This window comes from Enhydra lutris, unplaced genomic scaffold, assembly GCF_002288905.1.
Source record: "Enhydra lutris kenyoni isolate GAN:26980312 unplaced genomic scaffold, ASM228890v2 scaffoldscaffold111, whole genome shotgun sequence".
NCBI classification, from domain to species: domain Eukaryota; kingdom Metazoa; phylum Chordata; class Mammalia; order Carnivora; family Mustelidae; genus Enhydra; species Enhydra lutris.
In genome coordinates this window covers 243747-251467 of record NW_019154195.1, presented here as the reverse complement: position 1 = coordinate 251467, position 7721 = coordinate 243747, and positions in this window count along the sequence as shown.

Genomic DNA, 7721 nt, shown 5'->3' with positions numbered 1-7721 from the left:
TGAGCTTGGGGCTTCCTGCTCTGCACTCATCATCTTGAAGTTCTTAGTCATTTATCTTGGGATCTGTGTTTTGCTGATGAATTCCTGTAAGACAGTGCAGCCTAAGCTGGAGACTTAGAGCCTCCTGCCTCCTCCCTCGTTCCCTGGGTTCCTGGTCTCCCGGCTGCTCTCACAAAGCAACACAGACTCCCAGTGGGCTTAAACAACAGGAATCTATTCTCTCTTGGTTCTGGGGGAACCGAGGTCAGCAGGGTTGGTTCCTTCCGTCTCAGGCCTCTCTCCTGGCTTCTGGTGCTTCTCGGCTTATAGACACATCACCCCAGTCTCTGCTTTTATGTTCCCATGGTGTCCCCCTGTGTGCATCTCTGTGTCCAAAGGCCCCCCCCCCCTTATAGGACAGAGTCGTATTGGGCGAAGGGCCCACCCTCCTCCAGTATGACCTCATCTTTTAAATTAGGTCTGCAATGAGCCCATTGGAATGACCACCATTCCAAGCATGCAGGGGGGTTAGGCCTTACACATGTGAATTTTGGGGGTAGGCAAAGTTGAGCCTATGAGATTGTGAGCTGGTGTGTGTGGCTGTGGACACGTAGAGGGTCTGTGCGGCTCTTCCTCTGGGTGTCTGTGTAGAATGTGTGTGTGTGTGTGTGTGTGTGTGTGTGTGTGTGTGTGTTACAGACTGTGTTCCCCCTAAACTCCAGTGTAGTGGGATTTGGAGATGGACCTCTACGGGAGTTATTAAGGGTAAATGAGGTCGTTTAAGAGTGGGGCCCTGTGGCGCCTGGGTGGCTCAGTGGTTAAATCCTCTGCCTTCAGCTCAGGTCATGATCTCAGGGTCCTGGGATCGAGCCCCACATCGGGCTCTCTGCTCAGCGGGGAGCCTGCTTCCTCCTCTCTCTCTCTATGCTTACTTGTGATCTCTGTCAAATAAATAAATAAAATCTTTAAAAAAAAAAAAAAGAGTGGGGCCCTGATCTGATTGTATTAGGGTCCTTAGGAGAAGAGCCACCAGAGAGTTCGCCCTCTGTCTCTGTCTCTATCTGTCTCTCCACCCACTGCATGAGCACAGAGGGGAGGTCATGAGAAGACACAGTGAGAAGATGGCCTCTGCAAGCCAGAAAGAGAGCTCTCGCCAGAAGCCGACTTGGCCTGCACCCTGTCCTGGACTTCCAGCCTCCAGAACTAAGGAAATAAATAAATGCTAGTTGTTTAACTCTAATAGTGTGTGTGTGTGCGCGTGCACGTGTGCGTGTGTGTGCATGAGTGTGTGTGAGACAGAGAGAGAGAGAGTGAGCCAGCCACTCTTTGTAGAGCAGAGGCCCCTTCTCTCCCTTGCTCCAAGCTTACGGACCCCTCACTCTCCTCTGCTTTCTGTTCTCACTCCCCAGAGTACCTTCCCCTCCCCAAACACACACAGGGTGAGAGCAGAGAGACTGACACACCTGAAGGAGGTCGAAGAATCTGGGACAGGCCAGGGCCCCAAGATTCAGAAGGCCTCTCTGCTCTAGGACCCCTTCACCTTCTTCCCAAGCCTGACCGTGAGTTACCAGCTGACTCAGGCTGTCCAGGGGAAGCCACAGGCTGCCAAGTTCCTGGGAAACACGCCCCACCCAAGTTGTAGAGCCAGCTGGGTCTCTGCACGAAGAGATGTGGGTTGGGCCCCCTCCCTTAGGTAAAGCACCTCTGCGGTAGGAAGGATGGTCCCAGAAGCTTAGCACGTCAAGACAGAGAAGACCCCAGAAACCACCCTGTCTTGCTTGTTTTCCACTTTTACAGATCTGAAAACTGAGGAAGCCCCCCCCCCACACACAAAAAGCCTTCCATTGCATCCTAGAACACATATTTCCTGGCTTAATTCAGTTCTCATTCTGGTGATGGATTCAGTTTTCCAAAAGCATTGGTCTAGGATAGGTGTTGGCAACAGGCCCATCATTTGTGTTTGTAAATAAAGTTTTATTAGAACACAGCCCCACCTACTTGTTTGTGTAACAGTTACTGCTGCCGTCTTGCTTCCAGAGCAGAGATAAGTTGACGTAGAGATCCTCTGGTCCGCAAAGGCTGAATACTCCCCTCTGGTCCTTTTCAGGAAAAGTTTGCTGACCTCTGGTCTAGGACTGGGCAGGCCTGGGTTTTCTATCCACTGTGTAGACACGTGGATGAAAGACGCTAAGCCTTGCCCTCGGGTATTGTTCCTGATAAGGTGGGCATGCATTAGCCAAAGATAAGACTTGGAGGTTTTCTTCTTTACATATTTGTTGTGGTAATATATGAGCAGAAGCTTGGCCTCCTTGACTCTGTGCTGAGGTATAGGTTATAAATGAAAGGCAAGATAAATGCTTGGTTTCTTTCCTCTGTGCTTAAATCTTTTGTGAGTGGGCTTCTAGCATGTTCCAAAGGTAGCCAGTAATATCTTTTTCTAAATCGATCCAGTAAGTGAAAGGCCCCCCTTACCTCTTTGGCTAAAAGTCTGCAAGGCTGAGAGCCTAGATTTGTCACTGTGAGTCCCAGACTCCTCAGGACAGCTGGTCTGAATAATAATGATAACACAGAAATAGAAACGGAGATGAGAGATACAGACAGGAAAAGTCTAAATGATTTTGGAGCCTGGGGATGCAATTTTCTGAGATATGGTTAGCTCTGTCTTTTCCTTGGTTAGGTTACATGACTCAATTTCTTCCTTCTTTCACTCCCTCCCTCTTTTTTTTTTTTTTAAACATAATCTCTAGGGGCACCTGGGTGGTGGCTCAGTTGGTTAACCATCTGACTCTTGGTTTCTGCTGAGATCATGATCTGCAGGTCTTGAGATCAAGCCCCTTGTCAGGCTTGAGATTCTCTCTCTCCCTCTCCTTTGCCCCTCCCTGCCATGTGCATGTGTGTGCGCTCTCTCTCTCTCTCTCTCTCTCTCTCTCAGATAAATAAATAAATCTTTAAAAAAGATAAATGTTATCTCCACAACCAAGGTGGGGCTTGAACTCACAGCCCCAAGATCAGGAGTCACATGTTCTATCAACTGAGCCAGCCAGGCATCTCACCTTTTCCTTTATTGTTTTCAAGTCTTTTCAAATCAATTTCTCCTTTCGTCATTTCCATCCAAGAGTTTAAAGTAGGCTAATGAAGGAAGGCAGAGCGGGTGAAACAGAAGTGAGCGTGTTTCAGCAGATTAAAGACACAAACTGAGTGGAAAAAGAATGGGTCTTTCAATAAAGGGTACTAGGGTAGTTGGTTTTCCAAGTGAAAAAATTAGATCCCTTCCTCACACCTTAGACAAAAATTAATATCAGATGCTTTACATATGAAAAATGAAATTTAAAAATGTTAATTTAGAAAATACAGGGGAGTATACGCATCATGTAAAGCTAGTCAAGACAATGGGAAGTCCCTTGACATATAAATTAAAAGATGAATTACTTTGAATAGCTAACATTAAAAGATACAGAAGGGATGAAAATATGTCACAGGCTTCAAGGAGGTCTTTGCAGCATACAGCTTACAAAGGAAAGATGTGCCTGGTATACATATATAAATCAGAAAGGAAAAGACCAACAGAAAAGTGGACAATGGATAGAAATCATCAATTTACAGAAAAGAAACCCCAAATGGTCAATAAGCCTCACTCATACTCAGGAAAATGCAAATTAAAACAACCATGAGATACCTTTATATAGGCAGCTTAAAGTGGGTTATGAGTTCATCTATTTTAATCAGCAAAAATTATCAGGTTTAATATATTTCTGAATTGGCAAGGACGTGGGGAACTGGGAACTTATACATCCCTGGTGGAAGTAAAAATAGGGAAAACTACTAGGTCTCAATCTGGCTCTCCTAGTGGGATTAAAGGTGTAGATAGCACAAAAGACAGGTTTTACTCCTAAATATGCCACCAAGAGATCACATTTGTGGACATGACGTCTATTGCAGCATTTTGCTGATAGCAAAGCCCCGGAAACAGCCCAAACATCTAGTCGTGGAGGAAGGACTCAAGAGAAGCCACGATTGGTGCAGCCAACTAGTTCTTTGTGCAAATTTGGTTTATTGAGATACAATTCACATACTGTACGATCTACACTTCTAAAGCATCCAATTCAGCATTTTTTAAAGAAGCGTATTCACAAGGATGTGCAACCATCACCGGCTTCTAATTCCACAATATTTCTGTCACCTCCAAAGAGAAACCCCATCCACTTTCTCCTTTCCCTCAGCCCTTTGGCAGGCATGAGTCGGTCTGCTCTCTATGTCTGAGGGTCTGCCTTTTCTGGCATCTCACAGGAATGGACTCCTACAGCATGTACATAGCTTTTTGTGAATGGCTCTTTGACTGAGTGTAATGTTTTCGAGGTTCGTTCATGTTCAGTGGCAAGTCATGGTGCTTTATTCCTTTTGGGGTTGAGCAATATTCCATGGTATGACCAACAGCTGACTTCTGTATGGCCGGCAATGAGCTGTATGGGTCTATGAGCTAGACCCACAGAATTCACCTGGGTTTCCAACAGCATCATACTGGGGACAATAAAAGTCACAGAATTATAATATACAAGAGGATCCCATATATGTGTATATGTTAACACATAGAATATTGCCATATACTGACAATCAGTAGATGTCTGTGTAGTAAAAGTATGAGAAAATGGATAAGAATAACATATAATAACATGCATAAAGGCACCTCTGGGGAAGAGAGGAAGGAAAACAGATTGGGAGCGGGCGTCATGAAACATAGCAAAAAACATCTAGAAAGTAAGTATAGTGTGCATATTTCCATTTCTGTAGTTTGGTGTTTTCCTTTATGGTCGAATTATTTCATAATTAAAAACCTAAAAAGAGGAAAGTTGCCCAGCATGTGCTTGTGAGTTAAGAATATTTATATGCGCATCCCAAATTCTTCCACTTTTGTTCACTCAGAGATGAAAAAAAATGACTTTCAATCCTGATCAGGTGATGTAAGCGGAAGCAGAGTTCACTTACGTGTGTTTGCATGCAGCTGGCCATTCCGAGTCACTGCCACAGAAAAAGGTCCACGCTCAGAAAAGTCCTTACAGCGGCATAATACATAAGTTAATGGGTGGGTGCTAACTGACAAAATCCACACGTACTTGGTAAGTCTAGCTCCATTGCATCTTTTGGTTTTATTTTATTTATTTATTAATTATTTATTTATTTGACAGACAGAGATCACAAGTAGGCAGAGAGGCAGGCAGAGAGAGAGAGGGGGAGAAGCAGGCTCCCTGCAGCGCAGAGAGCCCAATGCGGGGCTGGAGCCCAGGACCCTGGGATCATGACCTGAGCCATTGCTCATGAAGGCAGAGGCTTTAACCCACTGAGCCACCCAGGTGCCCTGCATCCTTTGGTTTTAAAGAAATAATAAGAACAGAAATATGACAACACTGAGAAAGCGCTTCTGTTCATGTCAACAAGAAAACTGGTCTTGGCTTTGGGACTAGAGGGCTGCCCAGCACTGCTTGGAAGGATCATGAACCAAACACAGCTTGGGGCTTACCCTGGTGCACGCCTCTTACAGTTGCTTTGGTTAGTTCACCGTTGAGTGTCCATCTTTGTGGCTTGTATCTTGTGCTCCTTTTCTTTCTTTCTTTTTTTTTAAGATTTAATTAATTTATTTGAGAGAGAGCAAGAGAGAGCATGAGAGAGAGAATCTCAAGCAGACTCTGTGCGTGGGGCTCTGACGTGGGGCTCAATCCCAGGACCCTGAGATCGTGACCTGAGCTGAAACCAAGAGTCAGACACTTAACAGACTGAGTCACCCAGGTGCCCACCTTGCGCTCCTTTTCAAAAATCCCTCTGTCTATGGCGGCCTCACCCAACAGCAACCAATGGGCTTTTCTGGGGAACAATCTTTCTATTTGTTTGGGGTGCCATCCAGAATCCTGTAAGTGGCTAGAACAGTACCATCAGCCCGTAGATACAGGACATGTTTCAAGTCAATCCATACTAAAGTCACACTCCAGATTTTGGGAAAACCCAGCCAGTAATTCTTGAGAGTCATGGAAGCAAAAAAGCAGAACTTTAATTTTATTACTATGGATTATGAGCCAAGGACGTGAAGTGACCTGTTTTCCATGAGACCAGTCATTCCACCATCTTAACGCACGTTCTCCTCTTCTAGGGCTCTGGCTGTCCTCCTTTACTTGTCGCACTGCACATTCACAAGATCTTGGGGCTCCTCGGCGGAGGACAGAGACTGCCTCAGGTAGAGATCAGCATGGCTCCCTCCCTGGGGGGGTCTTTCAGTCTTTGGGGGAAAGAGATGGGCTTTTAGAGCTTAGCTGTCCAATATGGTACCTACAAGCCACATAGGGTGACTGACATTTAAGTGAATTAAAATTACATTTAACTTGAAACGCGGGTCCTCAGTCATACCAGATGCATTTTGCGTGTACAATAGCCACAGGTAGCCAGGGGCTGCTGTATCCGATAACACAGCCCTAGGACGCGTCCATTACTGCAGCAAGTCCTACTGGACAGCCCCATTCCGGGAACGGCTGTGGTCTTGGGGAGGATGAGGGTTTTGACTCTAGTTTTAATCATACAACACTACTAATGATGACTGGTACCAAGAACAGTCATTGCAAATGTATGGGGTTGAGAATAAGAACTCCCATCCCGTAAGAATATCTATTGGTTGTGTTAATATCACGCTATTTAAAAAACAATTTTATTGAGATATAATTCATATACCATGAAATTCGCCTAACAGAGGTGCGCCATTTGATGACCTTTAGTGAGTGGATCTGTGGAATGAGGTAGCCCTTGCCAGAATAACTTTTAGGACATTCGTTACCAAAAAAATTCCCTTTGTGCCTGTGTGGTTATACCCGCCCTCCTGGCTCTAGCCACAGCCGGTTATTGAATTACTACCTCGGGAGAGTTTACAGGAATGGGACAATGGACAGTCTCCTGTATCTGGCTCTTTTCATAATTTAGCTAAATGGTTTTGCAGTGTATTCATTTAACACATGGATCTTTCACTAGTTTCTTCCCTTTTTGTCGTTGTTGTTGTTGAATAGAATTTCATTGTATGGTGAGGTACCCCACCATAATATCATGTTATTATAATATGATTATTATCAACAAGTTGCTAATCAATGTCATTTACCTAACATTTAACATAGACTAGATTTGCTCATTGATGGTTCATTTGTGAACCTGTGAACTATGTTTTTCTATACCTTTTAAAAAATATATATGTATCTCAATGAACAACATGGGCGTAGATATTTTTCAAGTACAACAGCGAACAGTTTGCACCTTTTGCTAATGCCCCTTTTCACGTGCTTTGGCATACAGAATGGACCAAGGAACCTCTGTGTCCTATGGAAAAATGTACAAATGTCATCTGATAGTTGTTCTTAGAGGTAATGATAGTTAATGGATAGTTAACTAATGATAGTTAATGATAGTTAAAGGACAAGTAAGGACTTATGTTAAGGACTTAGTTAATGATAGTTAAAGGACAAGTAAGCAGTTTTTTAAATAGAAAAAATTGATTGATGTACATCGATTAACATTTGTTAATCAATGCTTTCATGCCATCCATCTGATGTTTTAAAACTTGCCAGAAATTCCAGCAAACCCTTTATGTTTAGTGTGTCACTGGATTCACACAGGCCTTTTCATGGGGGATTTTGATCCCCATTAGATAAGGGAGGGAATAAAGCGTCCGAATCACTGGGGTTTCACGAGTTGTCTCAGACCATATTGGCAGTAAA